The following is a 13,108-nucleotide window of genomic DNA, read 5'->3' on the forward strand; positions in this document are numbered from 1 at the left end:
CCAAAGGTGTATGTGCTCTGCCACCTTTCTCAAAGCTTTTCTCAAAGGAGCCCTGGACAGCTGTGTTCAGACACAGAAGGTTATTGTCTATATGGCTTTATGAAGTCAGGGCAGTCATTCAAAAGAAAATTTTAAAGACCATTCAGATGCCTGTTGTCACTGGATTGTGTATTGATATTGACAAGTCACTCAAATATGCTTATGTTTTGTTTTTTTAATGTTCAAAATTCTATTTAAATTTTGTTCTAATTTGTAATCCTTTTGCACAGCATAGTTTAAAAATCCCCATTAAGCTTATATTTATGCTAATAAATCCAATTCATTTATACTTTAAATACTTTAACATACTTAATTTCATTGTTGTTTATCTCACGGTTATGCATCAAATCAAGTTTATTACTGTGTTGATTTGTATGTGATTGAAATACATAATCCTTCACATTAGTCCCAATATTTTTGTATTGTTGTCTTTTTATCTTTAGCATAATGTTATTGCACGCATATGAACAGGAACATTGATAATTCGCAGTTGCTCCTACTTTGTGCTGAAAGGCCATTTCAAGTTCTATTTTTTTCAGAACACATTACACCTGTTCATGAATATATGCATATCTCATCAGCCACACTTTGCAAGAGGCAGTTTTCATGCTCACAAGCATTGTTGTGTTGCATGTGAATGCAGGGCTTGAGTTGACGTGCTTGTATAGTTTAATACTTACACTCATTGCTGCAAATTGAATGTAGTAAGTGGCGCTAACTTTTCAAAATGAAATTCATTTCCAGGCACAGTCATTTTCTTGTTTAGTTATTACTTCAGATGCAGACAAAATAGGACCATCTTCCAAATGTATTTCTGAACATATCTTTGTTAGACGTAATGGGTTATGAATGTGAAATGAAAATAATCACAAATTGGTTTCCAAGGTTGTGTCAGTTAATTAGCACCTGCTTAAGTGGTCAGTGGAGATGTCCACGTCGTACTGTGGGATGAGGCTGTGAACAGCATCAAAAGAGCGCCCATTACCCAAAAATGTTCTGAGTAATAGTGGAAATTATTGAAAGTGTTTCACAGGGGCACTCTAAAGGCTGCATAATGCAAAACAAAACAATGCCACAAATTAGCAATATTACACAATGCATAAAGTAAAAAAACCCACAACGATAACAATAATAAAATGGAGAATTAATATGAGCTGATTTAGTTTAGTACATAACAAGAGCACAAATGAAATCTTAAGGAGCATCATTGCCATGTTCTCTTTTTTTTTCTTTTTAAGAAGTGGTCTTTGTGCAGGAAATGACTACTTATATTTGCTGCTGGTAGAAAAAGAAATCTCATTAGCAGTCGAGCTTCATGCTCTGCAAAATTGTCAGTGACATCCTTCTCTCCTGCCCCCTGAAGACTTGTTACAGTGTTCAGGGCAACTTGTGAAGGCATGGCAGTGTAAACTGATGTTTGAACTGTGACATGAATGCAGACAGAGAGGCGGTATTATTTTCTAGAAGAGACATCTTTCTCCTCGAACAATGGCCCCCTTCTTTTTCATTCAGATACTCTTATTTGATATTGCATTGTCGTGCTGTCTTCAAAAGTGTCACATAGCAATTACACACTTGTAAAGACCTATAGGCTGTGCAGTTCAGACATTTGCACATTATGCTCACTTGTTGGCTGATATGCAGGGAAGGTCTGGTGTTTGTTCTTTCTTTGATCTGTTTGTCTCACGTCCAAAAAGATGCACTGGAATTTGTTAGGCTGGCCTCCTACTCTTCTCTTTGTCAGCATAGTCTCTGCTACAGCAGTATTATTTGACTTCAGGTTTATTAGCAGGGTTCAGTTGTGAATAGCTGCTTACAGCACAACAGATGATTCACCAATTTTTCATTACTCATTCTGACAAATGCTGAAACTAGTATTACTGTCTGACACAAATTCCTGCCACAATGTTTTCATATTCTTTCTCAAACAATGCAAGGTAGTGATCACATTTAAGGTCACTGCTATCTCACATTGTATTGGGGTATTTGGCAAGGATTTCTTTTTTATCTCCTCTCAAGCAATACCATTTATCTTATCCAATCATCTCCCCTTACAGATCAAATAATGTTATATACTTACTTTAGTCAGATCTATGCGCTCCTGCTTCTTTTCATACTGGACTTTTTGCTGCTATACCCAACATTCACAGTCTCAATTTTTACTAAGCTTGAATTGAGCTTGGGTCTATAGGCGACTTTCTGTGACATTTCAATAAACAATTTCTTAGTCTTTATTGACAAACCCTGTCAAAGACTGCCAAAGCTGTTCCGCTGTAACAAAAACATCAGCTATGACTTAGACACAGTTGCCAGGTACAATTTTGCTGCACTTATGGTAAGCTGAAGCTGATGAACAGAAGGCTTTCCAGCCTACATTCTGCCTGCCTGTGCATTTCGTGGTGAATGGCTACTCTCACTTGCAGCTCCGGAAGGAGTGCCCGTACTGTCAACATCTGCTGCAGGTCTCAAAGGACCTGCAGGTTGTTGCACTACAGAGAATGTATGCTTCTAATTCATACAAGCATTTGGATAATGGGAACTCTGTTCCTGAAAAACAGAAAAATAAAATTCATACTCACATCATCAAAGAAAGTCAGAGAAGATGGGTCATAGTGAAAGGTGTCTTTTCAGGTTAGTGAACGGGTGTCCAATCTCATGCTGAAAGCATAAATATAGTAAGTATGCATAAAAAAGCTTGTCTGTATGCATGATGAAAAGATGATTAAAATGAGCCTTCAAGCCTACAAACAAAAACAGACACATTTTCACAGTAGCCATTACATACGAGAGGGTCTGTGATTTCAAAATTAGAGGTTTGCAAATTGATGAGCACTGGTCAGTGGACATTCAGAAAAGGAGGATGGCTGCATCAATGGGATCGTGGTGATGAATTCTAGTCTGACAGAGCAAGTGTAAAATTGATTCGAATTAGACACAGAGAACAATTACATGTTTTGTGTGGACACTATCAGTGTGCACGAAACAAGACTCATTTTCTCATTTATTTAGCTATAATCCTGTGTTGCATACCCAAAGGCACAATACAGTACCTTACTGCAGGGTCTCACGGTACAAAGCGCCTTGAGGCGTCCGTTGCTGTGATTTGGCACAATATAAATAAACCTGAATTAAACTGAAAAGAAGAATGTGTAAACAAAAGGCAGACATTTCATTATGGTTCTGGACACGTGTCAGCATTGTCCAGTCATTTCACTCAAAGTCAAAAAAAAAAGTTGACTCCTAACTAATTATTCTTATTAACGTAAAAATAAAGTTTGCTTCTGAAAAATTTCGCAGCTGTATGAATCTTTGCTATTAGGGGAGAAGAAAAATCTTAACAATAAGCATTAAAGATAAGATATAAGATAAGATCATGAAGAAAAGGCTGCTGAAAAATCACAATGGCATGCAAGAGTGTAAGAAAAATAACACATGCCATGTATACAACATCAGTAAAGATAAGGCAACGTTAAATAAAAAAAGGAAGTAGCAAACTAAGACAAAAAATGGTGCTTTAGTTTCACTCCTTGCAGAGTTTAATCCCTATATAAAAAAACAAAACAAAACAAAACAACACAAAAAACTGCCTCTTTGTCCTTTTGTAAATGTTATTGATTTCTGTTTGGGGGAAAGAGCGCCCTCTACAGCAACCCACATTTAATACCCATTCACGGCTATTTAAAACCGTGCAGTCAAGCCAAAAGAAGCCAGGTGCACATTTTAATTAAAAACACATTTTTCCAATTACAGCTGAAACCGTGAACCTAAAATAAAAAGCGAAGCAAATGTAGTGAGTTCAAGCAAGCTAATTATGGTAAATTAAATGGAAAGTTACAAAAGACAGAATCAAAGCTTAAGGCTACCTAACTTTATATGTTTGCTTAACGCCAGGCTGCAGCACTTGGGAGGTTGATGGCTTCATTTTTATTTTAGCATTCAGGTCTGGGCTGCTTCCTAAAATTTTTGTCTTAAGTTGCATTCATTGGGAACTCTGGGTACTTTAAATCTGGATCTAAGAAGGCAGAGAAGGAAATAAGGAAAAAAGATGAATGTTTTCTCTTAAGGTACCTGGTGAGTCTTTCCAATAAAATAATCGGTGAGTCATTGTCTTTTTTCTTTTTTTGTTTGTTGGATTTACTGATGGCAGCCTAGTGTAGCGCTGTGTATAAAGTGGGCTGTTGTTAGTGCTGTGCAGCCTGTATTGCTTAATTGTGCAGTTCCCTTGTTGGGCTGGATTTGTTAACAGTCATGTGTACAGAGGCTGACAGAAGGCTACATGCTGACAGTGCTGTGTACCCACAAAGCTCCAGGATGGAGCTCATTAAGGTGGATGAATGAGTGGTCAGGTCACCTCTTCAGTGCATCATTTTCATGTTATTCCATCTTTGCTTTGCTTTTAAGATGCTCTAAATTGGGTTTACTGTATTGAAAATGACCCAAACAATGCTGGACGTGGATGAAAAGAGCATGGCTAAATTATGGCTGGTTTTACATTGAGGATTTAGGCTGTTGTTTCAGCATTTATAATGACTGAAGCTGTTATTTTACTATTTATGAAAAGATTGTTTTGCATTTACAGTGGGGCAAAAAAGTATTTAGTCAGCCACCGATTGTGCAAGTTCCCCCACTTAAAATGATGACAGAGGTCAGTAATTTGCACCAGAGGTACACTTCAACTGTGAGAGACAGAATGTGAAAAAAAAAAATCCATGAATTCACATGGTAGGATTTGTAAAGAATTTATTCGTAAATCAGGGTGGAAAATAAGTATTTGGTCACCTCAAACAAGGAAAATCTCTGGCTCTCACAGACCTGTAACGTCTTCTGTAAGAAGCTTTTCTGTCCCCCACTCGTTACCTGTATGAATGGCACCTGTTTGAACTCATCATCTGTATAAAAGACACCTGTCCACAGCCTCAAACAGTCAGACTCCAAACGCCGCCATGGCCAAGACCAAAGAGCTTTCGAAGGACACCAGGAAAAGTATTGTAGACCTGCACCAGACTGGGAAGAGTGAATCTACAATAGGCAAGCAGCTTGGTGTGAAAAAATCAACTGTGGGAGCAATCATCAGAAAATGGAAGACATACAAGACCACTGATAATCTCCCTCGATCTGGGGCTCCACGCAAGATCTCATCCCGTGGGGTCAAAATGATCATGAGAACGGTGAGCAAAGATCCCAGAACCACACGGGGGGACCTGGTGAATGACCTGCAGAGAGCTGGGACCAAAGTAACAAAGGTCACCATCAGTAACACACTACAACGGCAGGGAATCAAATCCTGCAGTGCCAGACGTGTTCCGCTGCAGAAGCCAGTGCATGTCCAGGCCCGTCTGAAGTTTGCCAGAGAGCACATGGATGATACAGCAGAGGATTGGGAGAATGTCATGTGGTCAGATGAAACCAAAGTAGAACTTTTTGGTAGAAACTCAACTCGTCGTGTTTGGAGGAAGAAGAATACTGAGTTGCATCCCAAGAACACCATACCTACTGTGAAGCATGGGGATGGAAACATCATGCTATGGGGCTGTTTTTCTGCCAAGGGGACAGGACGACTGATCCGTGTTAAGGACAGAATGAATGGGGCCATGTATCGTGAGATTTTGAGCCAAAACCTCCTTCCATCAGTGAGAACTTTGAAGATGAAACGAGGCTGGGTCTTCCAACATGACAATGATCCAAAACACACCGCCCGGGCAACAAAGGAGTGGCTCCGTAAGAAGCATTTGAAAGTCCTGGAGTGGCCTAGCCAGTCTCCAGACCTCAACCCCATAGAAAATCTGTGGCGGGAGTTGAAAGTCCGTGTTGCTCGGCGACAGCCCCAAAACATCACTGCTCTCGAGAAGATCTGCATGGAGGAATGGGCCAAAATACCAGCTACTGTGTGTGCAAACCTGGTAAAGACCTATAGTACACGTTTGACCTCTGTTATTGCCAACAAAGGTTATGTTACAAAGTATTGAGTTGTATTTTTGTTATTGACCAAATACTTATTTTCCACCCTGATTTACGAATAAATTCTTTACAAATCCTACCATGTGGATTCATGGATTTTTTTTTTTTCACATTCTGTCTCTCACAGTTGAAGTGTACCTCTGGTGCAAATTACTGACCTCTGTCATCATTTTAGGTGGGGGAACTTGCACAATCGGTGGCTGACTAAATACTTTTTTGCCCCACTGTACGTGATCAGGAAATTGGGTAGCTTTTCATCCAAAAGTCCAAAATAAGTTGAAGTTTAGTTTAAAAACAAACACCCCCCCCCCCCCCCACACACACTTATGTCTAAAAACTGTATTGATAATATTTTTAATTTGAACATTTAACAATTAATTTCTTGCATTTTCTCAAAACCTTAAACACAAAACCAGTTTTAACACTGCTTAATTGGTACTAAGGGGTCCAAAGTGTGCCAAGAAAATATCTCAGACACCAATTCACAATCGCCAGCCTGAACTATTGATACAAGGCATCATCCATGCTTTTATGTTTATGCCAAATTTTGACTCTGCTACCTAAATGTTTGTGAGGAAATCAAGACTCATCAGACCAGGTAACGTTTTGGCAATCTTCCATCACTCAGTGTTGGTCAGTCTGTCCAAATTTTAGCCTCTGTTTGTTGTTTTGAACTGCCAGGAGTGGCACCTACTGGGGTCTTCCTCTACTGTACCCCATCTGCTTCAACAGTTTCTTCAATGTGTTTTGTGTTCAGTGGTTATTTGAGTTACTGTTTCCTCTCCGTCAGCTTGAAGCAGACTGGACATTCTACTCTGATACCTCTGGCATCAACAAGGAATTTCTGCCCAGAGAGCTGCCTCTCACTGGAAATGTTCACTTTTTCAAAGCATTCTCCGTAAACACTGGAGATGATTATGCATTTCCTAAAACACTCAAAACAACCTGTCTGGCACCAACAATCATGCCAACTTCAAAGTCACATAAATCACCTTTCTCATGCTTGGTTTGAGTGTTAGCAAGTCATCTTGACCACACCTGGGTGCCTAGATGCATTGAGTTGCTGCCATGTATTTAACTGAATAGATATTTTAATGAGCAGTTGAACAGGCATACCAGTGACCGATGAGTACGTTTCTTTTTCATATGAGTAAATCATAGTGTGAGAAACACAGTCTCATACTAAACAGTTCTTCTATTACTTTACAAATGTGGTCTGTTGCAGCGGGTCAAATTTCTTCTGAAATTACTGAAATGATTTTGCTCTTTCTCCTCTACCTCACAGTTTCCATTCACAGATATTTTCAACATTCAGCTCAACGTTGCTGGCTGTGGGTTCTGAACTGCCTCAGTTTCGGGCTTCAGGTTTATCATCCTTAGCAACAAGTGCGAACAATTCTGTGTTTAAGAAATGGCATCTGTGCTGTAATTTAACTTTTGCTTCCTGTGGTTACCATTATGCTTCATAACGGAATCACTGTGCAGAATGTGTTTTAGTGAGTGGGGATGTACTTAGAGTTTTACAAAAAGGTTAAAGGAGAATTGCAAATTGCATCTAATTAGGTGAAAACAGTTTAACGTTTTGCCAAAAGAGGGATTGATTAGTTTAGGACATTGAGAATTTGCTTCAGAAAATGCGAGTTAGTGTTTTAACAATTCAGGAAAGCTGTAATAAAGCAAGGTTGTGAAAGCTTAACTGAGGATAGATTTTACTGTTGGTTGTGCAGTCTCTTCCTTCCAGCTTATTTTGTGCTGTGTTGCAGAAATTACAGTAAAAACACTGTCCTGTTGTTAACATTGGGGATATATGGTGCTCTTTGTTAGCTTGTGTCCCCTGTTGACTCTGTGGTTTTTGCTTGTTTGCAGGGCCACTTATGTGTTTCCAAGAAAGCACGAGGTGCAGAGACTTAAATTTTCACATAATCAGCCATCTTCTCTGAGATACACTGAAAGACTACGTTTCTCACGCTGCATGTGGTGGAGATTATGAGCTTGTACTCAGAAGGGAGGCCTTCCAATTCAGGCTTTTACTCTCTAGAGTCCCTGGGCCTTATGTATTTTGTATTAGCTGCTATAGATTAAAATTGTTCATACAATTTTCTCTGGGGGATTGAAGGTGATGGCTCTGCATGAAATTTGTGTTGCATTTTTCTATTTCTCTTGCAATTTATGTAAAGAGACCTGGTAGGATTTGGATTCGGCAAACAGACTTAAGACCAGATGAACTGAACAGCGGCTGTATCTCGTGCCCTTAAAGTTTGTGTGACTGCACATCGCTTTGTTCCCATTATCTTGAAAAATCTAACGAGCAGACACTATACTTGCAAAACACTCATTCTTACAGATATGCCCTAGTTTTCCATATGTTGCTGCTTCAAGTAATTCAGTTGGAATTGGGTCTGTCAGGGGAAGAGGTTTGATAAGACATAATTCCTTAATCCTGACAGGCAGGCAGGTCTAGCCCAACAGATACAGTAAATCAATCAGGGTGTCTGAGAAGTACCTGCCTTCAGTATCGACTGTGACCCCCACCACCCCCATGCTATTCTCACGCACACACTTTCTAGGACATGCACACACACTTTCTAGGACATGCTCTATAGTCTCTTTTCACATTCACGCTCTGTAAATATGAAGCTTTGGTACATTATAGTCTAAAATACAAAGTTGAAAAGCGAGTGTATTTGACCCACAAGATGAAGTATGGTAGGCATCATTACCAAGAGCCGCTTAGTGTCAACAGGAGGCTGGAGATGGTTCACCTCATACCATCTTTTTACTGGGCCATTAACCAGGCTCACATAGTGCGTAAGAATGAGCAGCCTTCAGTGCCTGAGGCTTTGAGAGACCAAGGTGTTTGGATATATTTTAACCTGTAGATTCAAGATTCAAGCCTGCCTTCTGAATCGTATTCAATTCAGGCCCCCAGATATGCATGTGATGGCTGGTAGGAACTGAAAGCTTTATAGGGAAATATAATGGTGATGAATACTAAGCAGAAATGGCCCCCCCTGTTTTTTTTTTTTTTTTTTTTTGTTTTTTTTCCCCCTTCCCTAAGACGAGAGGCTAAAGAATGTATTGGAGGATAAGACACTGTGAACCATAAGGGTGAGAACTTGAGGATTGTGGAGGTGTGTATTTCATTGTTAGAGCAAGATAATAGTCATTGAATCAGTCAGTCAGCGAACAGGAAGTCAACAATTTCTCCCTTTCGCATAGCGTCTTCAACTTATTCAAGCAGCATTATATTTCTCCCACCAGTCTTCTGGGATAGGAGAATCAGGGCTTCTTCTCACATTTCAGTCCATTTATCTCTTGCTAGATGTGGCTCAGTGGCCTTTAGCCCTCCATTAGCCTGCACCAAAAAACATCCAGCGCAAGTAAACAAAAAAATTTAGGGATGGCCCACTTCTCCCCCCCTCTGTTTTCAACTTTGACTTCCAAATGTCTTCCAGGATCTCCAAAACAACACATTGCATTCGCTGTGTTTGGGGAAAACACAGCGACGGCCTCGTGTTAATAAGCCTTGTTTGCATGTTCTAAAATTTCTGTAGCTGGCACAGAAATGGAGCGGCTCTCTTGTGCGGTTGTCATAAAGTTGATATTTCAAGAGATAAATTACACCCTGGTTTCCTGAGGGTTCTCAGCGAAGGGAAATCAAACGACCACAGTCAGCTATTGCATAATATCATGTCTTAGCAAGATTTACCACATATCTCAGGGTTCTAAATAAATCACAACTGTCAACTGCATTTTGCTGTTTCTGTAATTAATGCGCCCCGGAGATAAAATATTCAAGCTCCCATCTCTCTTCATATCTAACAGTGACAAAACACATCAGATGTCGAGGGAAAGAAATTGGGATCATTTTAGTCATTTTCCTGTCTGTAAAATAGTCTTTCCCATTGGACCACTTTGGTAGTGATGTACCAAATCCATACATAATACTGGACATGATTCCATCAGTGTAACAAGTTAATTGATTCATTTTTCAGTAATATGTAGCAGCGGATCAAGTGATCAGATGATTACTAGAAAAATCATTTACTGTTATTTATCAGCAAAAAACATGCACTGATTACTAATTTTTCTTGCTTTTAATGTTACCAAAATGTAAATAGACACAGGTTAGAAATTGGACCCTGAAGAGAACAGCAGTATCTACCGTTATCTTTCATTACAGCAGCCAATCAGTGGGCTTTGCAGGGTGTAGCTCTTTTGATAACTTTAATTTATTCCTTCATGTCTTCTCTATTTATTGGCGGTAACATTTTTGACTTCTTCCATTTTCACACAAAAGCTGAGCTTCATACTGAGCTGATAAAATGGAACTGAAGGGGGGAAAAAACTATGAAACTTTAAAAAGTAAAGGTTTCACTCTAGATGGAATTTAAATTGCATGAGAACTTGTGAGTTTGTGAACGAACAGTAGGCTCAATTATTAATGGTGTGGAGGTGGTGAAAAATTATTTACATATATAAGCTGATTTAAAACCACTGACCAGAGTAGGTAATAATAAGGTCACCACGTCTTCTTTTGAGGAATCATGTCTGAAAGTCACAATGCAGAATCAACATGAAGGTCAAATTCAAATTGGAGCCCAAATCCATCTCACATGCATTTAAACAAAGTCCCCAATAAAACCTCACACATAGTACCTAAACAGGTTGAATATTTTTACACAGTGACATCCTACTTTAAATCATAAGTGGTAAATAAAGCTGCAGTTTTACATGTAAGGGGACAACATCTTACATTCAGGTCCTTGCCAAACATGTTCAAACAATGTCTGTGCAGACAGTGGCACAGAAGTGCACTGGTAGTGATGCACTTTTCATCAGCCAGTAATGATTGGTTTGCCAGAACTGAAGGGGGGAGTAACGATTGTGCAGGATTCTGCAAATGGAAGTCTGGTGGAAAAACCAAGACAGATTTAAAAAGAAAAAAGAAACTTGCTGTTCAAAGAATTTATTTTTCTTTAGAATTGTTTTTGTCATTTTATTTTTGGTAATTCAGTAGTCTGCCCCTTTCTACAAGTAGCGCGACTGCCAAATTGTGCCATAATTTGAAGTCTTTCTTCTTTGTTGTGTTGAACTAGAGCGTTGTAGACAGACACTGATAAATATTCTCCTCATAAAAGATTAGAGAATTTAGAGTCTGGAGACCTGACATTGTTTGGCAGATGCTAAGTACTATAAAGTGAAGCACCAGTGTAGACGTCGCCTCGTGTCTCTGATGGATTTCTGAGCTCACACGCTATCCAAGAGCCAAGGCAAAGCAAGCTAGCTACCTTATAATGATTTATGAAGTTTCCACTGCATTTCTGAGCTCACAGCTTGTCCAACCTAATCATTTAAACAGCAAACTGTATATAAAGCTGTAATTCTTTCATTTGGAGACTAGAAGGAATCCTTTATCTGATGGGTTTTTAGGGTATATGTATTGTTTTTGGCTTTGCGGTTTTTACAATTCAAAACAAATCTGTCGCATATAGTATTTTATTCATTTTAGATGTGAGCATGCATGTGCATGCAGTTAGAGTGGGGTGTTTTGCTTCACACACACACATATACATCTCGAAAAATATTTGCAGATGCATGCTTCTGGGCTGACAGTGGCCAGCTGGAAAATTTCAACATTTCGGCCAACCCTGACTGATACTCTAATTATTTTTGCAATATACACACTCCCTGCTGATTTTTTTTTTTTTTCTCCTGAGAATTGAAAAGATGATATCAGTAGGTAAAAAGCTGTTTGAATAATTACTGTGGAAATTGTGCATCCTGACTCTTCAGGAGTATTTATACCTTGGGCCACTTTTGTAAACAATAATTATGGTAAACTGGAATAAGTATGTAGGCAGATTGAGCCAAACTTTTTTTGTTTTTTTCTAATTAGGCAAATTAACACCTATATTGGAAGCTGTCGGTATTAACTGCATGGCTTGGCTGAGGCACTGCTGCTTAGAAACTTGACACACTCAAGAGAGAATAAACCTCACATTCAGGCTGCACAGATCTGAATGAGGCTTCTCTCTATTGTAAAGGATGACACTAACGAATATCAAGATTGCTCTTTGTCTCAGATGCGTAGTTTGACAGCTGGCAATAAAAACTCTTGTCATCAAGACCCGTTCTGTAGTTCTGCATGGAGGCGTTTGAAGGCTTGAAGAGTTTTATTATCAATATTATGCAAATATACTTTAGTAGTAACTTTGTGCAGAGCTGGAATTGTGTCTATACTTCTCAATAAATTCCTTATCTGAAACCTGTGGAACAAAAGAGTTTGCATTGTTTTGAGCGCATTAATGGTTATGCTTTATAGTTCCAAAGTTTGGGGCACTAAGAAATAAGGTTTGTCTTTAAAGAGAATCAAATTTGCTGTTATATAACAATGAGTACACGATGAGTCATAAATTATTTTTGATGAATGTCTCCATTAAAATATTTCTGATGAGTTTATATTTAGTGAGAACAAATGTGCTCGATGCAGCACTAACACTCATTATTGACTAAAAAAAGAAAATCCAGCACAAAACTGAACTCTATAATATACAAGAAGATAGTAGATGCAGGTAAAAATAATCACTCAGTGTTTTCTGTTGTAACAGTACTGGAATTACTGTATTGGGGTGCTAAAAATCAGCTCAATGACAGATGGCCTAGCTCACCCTAGTGTTGTGCACGAATTGTATGGCAATTTCTTTTCTTTTTCAGTTCAAGAAATAATTATTTTCCCCATTCCACTTTTAAGTTTGATTCACCTGATCAATATGTCCTTTTAAGGCTTATTTCAGTAATTTTTTTTTTTTTTTTCTTTCATTAGAAACATAGTGACAGCCTCTTCCAAGCTCTCAACTCCTTGTGTGCAGCTAAGCCCTCCTCTCTTCATTCATTTTCCTCAGGGCAGCCTACTTCTACCTTCCTATTGATCTGCTGTGCAGCATCAACATGCTGGAGTGTCAATTAGAGAACCCATCCTGCCCATCTGTGAGAGGAGAGCTGCAGCATTTCTCAAACTTTCCCTGGCTCACTTGGCCATCCAGCAGCTGCTCAGGTCTCTGAAGATAAAGAGGGGAATAATCGTTTTAGAATAAATTATTATTTATCT

General features: G+C 39.0%; 1 protein-coding gene across 4 annotated transcripts in view; it reads left to right on the forward strand.

The window, feature by feature from the left end:
• LOC120718077 (metabotropic glutamate receptor 4-like) overlaps positions 1-13,108 on the forward strand; it is a 184,739-nt gene that overhangs the window by 18,393 nt on the left and 153,238 nt on the right. The window contains exon 1 of one of the 4 annotated variants that reach the window (XM_040006406.1): positions 432-4,135. The exons of 2 other annotated variants lie outside the window; for them this stretch is intronic. The gene's annotated coding sequence lies outside the window, so the exon portion shown is untranslated. Of the gene's footprint in view, positions 1-431; positions 4,136-13,108 lie in introns of those variants that run through there. One more of the 4 variants, XM_040006413.1, reaches the window with a different exon arrangement.

The sequence above is a fragment of the Simochromis diagramma genome, unplaced genomic scaffold (genome assembly GCF_900408965.1).
Source record: "Simochromis diagramma unplaced genomic scaffold, fSimDia1.1 OVJJ01000320.1, whole genome shotgun sequence".
Taxonomy (NCBI): Eukaryota; Metazoa; Chordata; class Actinopteri; order Cichliformes; family Cichlidae; genus Simochromis; species Simochromis diagramma.